General features: G+C 38.2%; 2 long non-coding RNA genes across 9 annotated transcripts in view; one reads left to right on the forward strand and one right to left on the reverse strand.

Annotated features, from left to right (window-relative positions):
* The window catches only part of LOC148723468 (uncharacterized), a 3,758-nt gene extending 2,539 nt beyond the window's left edge, over positions 1–1,219 (reverse strand). Inside the window, exon 1 of the long non-coding RNA XR_015991456.1 lies at positions 1,065–1,219. This is a non-coding gene — a long non-coding RNA (uncharacterized LOC148723468). The remainder of the gene's footprint in view (positions 1–1,064) is intronic.
* Positions 1–5,837, forward strand: part of LOC148723467 (uncharacterized) — a 25,040-nt gene extending 19,203 nt beyond the window's left edge. For 6 of the 8 annotated variants that reach the window (XR_015991461.1, XR_015991458.1, XR_015991462.1 and 3 more), the window contains exon 2: positions 1,170–5,837. This is a non-coding gene — a long non-coding RNA (uncharacterized LOC148723467). The remainder of the gene's footprint in view (positions 1–1,169) is intronic. The other 2 variants (XR_015991463.1, XR_015991457.1) reach the window with 2 other exon arrangements.
* Positions 5,838–6,350: the final 513 nt, after the last annotated feature.

Here is a 6,350-nt window from a genome sequence, read left to right on the forward strand (position 1 = left end):
TAAGAGGCTAAAGTCCAGAACAATGGCAATTCAAATCGGACGCCATATTTCGATTCGGTCAATTGTTTGAATAAAAGAGGAATTCATGTCAACAATTTGCAAAACTTATATTCGGTTTTTCTCTTAATTTTCGTATCAAAATCTGTTTTCATGGCCACATCGAGGTGCTTCATTGTAAGTATTCTCAAAACAAAGACAGAACAATTTTTTTCGTAAGTTCTACCTTTTTTTGTGATGTCAGTCCTGAGCACTTCTTTCGTCAAAGAATCTCAAATGCCTTCGAAACAATAAGCTAGCCTGATGTTTCACCACAGTTCTAGGCAAAGCTAACCTTCCGCTTTGTAATTTTATATAAAGCCGACAATTTCATGCTTATATGTTCTTTACACAAGTAGAATAATCAAATCCGATCCTGGGTCGCACAAGGATTAAAATAGCGATCGCCTGCTTGACGGAATCGTCACTTTCCATTGACGATAAGCTTCTTGACGAAATACTCCTCTTATTCTTGCACATCAGTGTGTTTTAACGAAAACCTATAGCGAACATATCAGACTTCTCGTAATTTCCTCGTTTAAAATACAGAAAAAGAAACCTTGTTGCTTCCTTTATGATGCACAGGTTCCGTCATCATTAAGATTTTCATATAATCGTTTTACTTCGAAGATGTCTTGCCTATAAAAGTGAGGCTTTACTTGAGAAACGAAAAGATTTCTTCTGCTAGTTTTGTGTTCTGACAGAAAATAACAATAATCTTCTTAGCCGGCTTTTTTTTCTATCAACGAGCATAGTCTTTAGGACATCTTACATAGTTGGAAATCAAATATGCATGAAATGAATCACGAAACACTTCTACGACAATTGGACAAGGCCTCTTCTGCTGAAAATCCCTTGGAAATTTTGTGTTAACGTCTATTATAACCATAATACACCTAATGGGTTCCGCCAGAATCAAAGTGCGATCAACTCGGCTTGCTCTCTGTCGACCATAATCATTTGTTTAAAAATGCTAGTGTTATTACTATTTCACATTACAGCGTTAAAAATTAACTCTTAGAACTTACCTTCATTAGTTTCTTTGTGTTGGTTCTGTCTTCCGACTAAGACTCGTCTTCGATGTAGAAGGTTTTTGATGAACCGCTTCTAAATAGTTTTTTTTTTCTTTTCAGGGCTTTTATATATTCTCTCGAACAGATTAATTCCACCGCTACCTACGCATCACACCTGTCGGTGCAATCAATTATCAAGGGCGGTTTCCACAAATCAACTTCTGTCTTTCAGCTGGAGATAAAATGCACAAACTATCATTATGCAAAAACCAAACATGTTGTGGGAGTCTTGTCTGATATTCATTCTTAATTTACCAGTGGCGTGTACAAATACCGCAAACATTGAAAAAAGAAAAAGTTCAGCATGGTAGCAGGATTCAAATTAGCATCAGAAAACAGCACTAATGGGAAAATTGCATTATGTGGGTAACCAGTGATAGGAGGAAAAACTGCGTCATTATCACCTTTTCCAACGCAGCAATAAATCAGCTGTATTCGTGAGGAGTTTGTTTCCGCCGATTTAAATTTAACCTGAATTTGTTTGTTCTATCTATAAATACACGATGGGGAGTTATATAGCTTTGAAATGTTTTCCCAACCTGGCCTGGTCGTTAGCAACATTGTAACCACATTGTTATCAGTTCCGACTAATCACAAACGATGGCGAATTGTAATGCGTGACTTCTGCTCAGTATCACGAATGAAAAGTGTGAAATCTCTTGGCTCTACCACGAGGAAGACGAGTCCATCCACTTTCATTACAGAATTATTTAGAATTTTAATAAGAGAAACGAAATTTTGGTCAATAAAGCCTCTGCTTTTTTACAAACTATCAAAACACACATTTGTCGTCTTCTCCACAAAACCTTTGTCAGAACGACACCTCAGTTACTTGGGATGGACGCTGAGCTATTGCTAATTGTGTTTAATTCCTTTAATGAAAGATAATTTCGAACACAAGGCCTAACCATCATCTAAGTGGATCAGTGTTGTACGAGTAGAACGTGCCGAAACATATTTGTAAAATATAGGTAGACTGTCAGCCTACAGGCTGAAGAAGTTCTTCGTATTTTACAGAAACAGTTTGAAAAAGAAAGATGACATTGTCACAGTCTATCTGGCACTCGCCTTCTTCCGTTTATTTGCTGCCGTGGTAGCATGGCCATGCTATAAGAAAGTAGCTCTAGACGCAGGTCTGAATGAATCAAGTCACCGGAAAAACTCTCAAACGTAAATTAGGAAGGATGGAAACCAAAGCTGCCAGCAGAATGAAGAGAAATGGAGTAATACTGAATAGCTTTTAAACGAGGCTTGGCCATCGACTCAGTGTATGCCAGAAGTTTCAAGATTTAAAAGGTTTCCTTATAAACTTCTCTTGAATGTGTTTTAATTATAGCCTCGTTTTCCATCCTCGGCCGGGAAAAAAAAATTTTAAATATCATGAACAGCCCTAGTTTTGCCTGAGATATCGTGATATATGGCGACCGAAATCAATAAAATTTTCATTCACAGGGAAAGCCTTTATCTATGACTATGGAACAACATATTGCTAATTCTTGTAAGTTAGATCCGTATCATCGGAGGGAATTTTAGCCGAATCAGGATAAATCATAACCGTCAGTCTACATACTGCCCAGCTCACGCACCTTTAGTATTTATTGACTGATCAGCGGATAGCGTTGATTGACTTCTCGAACTCCGAATATCCTTTGCTATTTTCTTCTGAGCGACTCATGGGATAAATTAGTTAAAATCAGCTTTTTGTGCGATATCATTTCACTGTTTTAGTGTTATACTAAAATAACTATTCACCTAAGTGTCCTTGGCCAGTGGCCGCGAAGCGGCAAGGCAAACATCCACGACTAGCCACTAAATAGTTGTCAGCTATAATCTGGGCTATATTTTTGCGGGTCTATCTTGTATCTACAACTTGCATAGAATTACCAAATAAAATCATTTCGGAACGTCTATGATGCTGCAGCGAGAGTTACTCTTACAAACATATTAAACCAGCTCTCTGCAATCCACGTCCGCCAGGAGCCAATTTCAGATTATTATAGAAGCAATTGATATTAAATTACAAAGCACTAAATAACCTGTAGCTCCCACTTTAAATCTGGATGTAACCTTCGCTCTTCTCTAAATAGCTAGAGAGCAAGGTTTGTTCTCTCTTTATCTAGTTTTACGGAGCAAACTCAGACCCGCCTTTTCAACGAATGTTGAAAGAATTATGAAAATGGTGGTTAATTTAACTCATTAGGATGGAAAATACATAAAACTTATTTCCTCTCATCAATATTCATGTAGCTTGTGGAGCAACGTTTTTCAATAATTATAATAAGAACGAATCTATCTATAAAGTAAATATTTACATTTGAAAGTAACTTTTATTGACATTTGTGACCCACTACTGGCCAGTTCCATTCAAAACGGCGCTGTATATGGATACTTTTTACTGACCCACCCACCAAGGGCAAAAAAATTTTCTCGGGTAAGGAGTCAGTTGATGGTCCACAAAACAACCATTTAAAAAGGAATTGAGAACTACATGTTGCAGTAATATTCAGTCCCTCGTCCTATTCAACTATTCATCGCTTTGTTCAACGTCAGTACGACCCACATTCAGCTAAACAACCAATTTTAATTTCATTTCAACTCATTATTCAACTATTCAACCTTATTCAAGCTCAATTTCAAACATCTTTCAACTATTCAACTCATGTTTAACTCGATTTCTACAACCTGTCGTTAAACTTGTCAACCTTAGTTCGATCCCTCGTTCAACTATTCTGCATTCAATATAAGAGGGACAAATAAACTCTCCTAACGACGTCTTTTCATTGCTGTGGGCGAAATGCTTCGTGTTTTTCTCCTCCGCTGGAACCAACACGGAGTTGCTTATTAGGACCCATACTACATAAAGGTCAAAATAAAACCTCCGTTCAGACCTTCCTTCAGGATTGAATTGCTATGTAAAAGGTTCCAAAAAAATTGACAAATAATTGAAGGGTGTAACAATAGAACTCTAAAATAGGGCTGTAAGGCTGCATTCCTTACCTTCGTTTGAGACAGTTGAACTAACACTGACGCCATAGCAGGGGTTTATTGAATTAAGGGTCTGGCATAGACGTTAATGAAGCTTTTTCAACTGGTGTCGAACCTGAAAGAAACTTTGCGGAAGAGAATTTTACGAGCGAAAGTGGACCGAATTAAATTAAAAGGGGCCACGATGCTTGGAAACGATCAAATCTCTAACAAGAGACAGCAATTTAAAACTGGAAATGGCTGGAAGTGATAGAATTCCAAGAATTTTATGGGTTCGATGGCAACTAGTGTCACAGCATTTTCAGCTGTCATGATTTTCCTACGAACTCGGTGTATTTTGTTTTATCTTTTGATGTTTACTGTGATCACAACCCCCGATCTAGGTTCCTTCATCCCCGATCCCTAACTCAGGCAGCAAAATCAGAGTTTTTAAGACTCGAGGCTCAAACGCAAGGGTATTTTGAGTTCAACAAGCACTGATCAATACGAGTGTATTTCACTGCGTGACTTTGAACTTCCCAAAACAAATAATTTCACTCTTTAATTGCATTTAATTTGTTGTACTTGCTTCATCTATACATTCCATTATGAAACAGAACTCAAGCAAGTTAAGAAGATACATGATGCTGTATCAAGCCGACGCAAACCATTCTTTAACCAGCGGTTCAGTCATCACCGTGTGGATTTGTTTTTTTTTTCTTTTTTTCTGTGTTTTTGAAAAAATAGCGGAAAAACGCCTCATGTCGTCGTGAACTATCAAGGTATTTGGTAAGAGAATCTAAAGAAGTGTGGAGTTACATAAGTTTTTCTTCTTGGTGTTCTCTCCGGAGGCGCTCACAAGTATTTTTTATGTAAGTTTCTGTTTCTTTGTTTTACGAGCTCCAGTATTCGAGTTTTATCCACAATAGATATGTATTTTCTGTGAGTGCACACTCCTTGCGCTATTGATTTGTGTCCTAGAGGTACACATGTCCCTGTATAAGCCATTTATTGGACCAGCTGTCCCTTTAAAGTGCACCGGCTTTCTTTTATTTGAGTCTGACTGTCAGTGCCCGACATTTATAGACCATTTGTGCCTAAGAGTTGGCACCATCTGTGCCCGAGAACCTCCAGGACCATCAGTGACCAAGACCTATGGACCATTTGTGCCTAAGAGTATAGGACCATCTGTGCCCGAGAGCCTCTAGGACCATCAGTGACCAAGACCTATGGACCATTTGCGCCTAAGAGTATGGGACCATCTGTGCCCGAGAGCCTCCAGGACCATCAGTGACCAAGACCTATGGACCATTTGTGCCCAAGAGTATAGGACCATCTGTGCCCGAGAGTTTGGGTCTATTTGTGCTCAAGATCTATGGACCATTTGTGCCCAAAACGACCATCTGTGTCCGATATTTATGGATTTGCTTGTTGATGTCAAGTTACTTTAATTTCACGTGTTTCACCCTTGTGATCAAGGAACCATTGCATCAAGGATTTATTCATATTCATTAATGCACTTAATTATTTCTTCAATCAATTACTTATCTACTTATTCATGTGTTTACTGTTAATGATAAAGTATTATCGTTTTTATCACGATGTGGTCACTTATGATGTGAATCGCGACATTTCGACTGCATACTGCTAGTCTTCATCAGGCGATAAGGTCGACTGGTTTCGGGTCTTCTTATATCATTATTGTGTTTTACCGCGATGAACAAGCACAACCTTTTTTACGCTATTAATTGTTATTTTAATTCTTTCTTGGGTGTCTCCTTTAGTTATTCTCTGTCTGTCAGTAGTTACTTATTTTCAGATGTGTTTCACTCAGAAATGTGGTCAGAATTTTCTCTTCAGTTCCTCAGCATCTGCAATGCACAGCTTCCGTAGTAAAGAGCACCGTTGTGGCTCCAAAGCGGATGGCACCCGTGTTACTTACCTTGCAGGGTTCAAAAGATGGGAAATTTAGGCTTCATCGAATAATGTTTGCTGTTTTCCAACCAATCCTTTTCAGACCGAGTAACGGTATTCTCACCTATGATATGTGAGTAACCGGTCTGACAGCGAACATGTATGATATAGCCTGATGTTGCAGATCGTGCGTTAGAGTCTGATATGAAGGGCCTGAAATGATAAGCGACGGTTCGACACTATTTATTCGTATTGGAGTTAAAATTTAGAGAGACATAAGAGATCCTGAAAATTTATTGGTAGAGTTGATTTGTTTTATTCTACTTTCGGAATCATCAGAATACACACAAAAATATAAACTAA

Source organism: Stylophora pistillata, chromosome 9 (assembly GCF_964205215.1).
Source record: "Stylophora pistillata chromosome 9, jaStyPist1.2, whole genome shotgun sequence".
NCBI lineage: Eukaryota > Metazoa > Cnidaria > Anthozoa > Scleractinia > Pocilloporidae > Stylophora > Stylophora pistillata.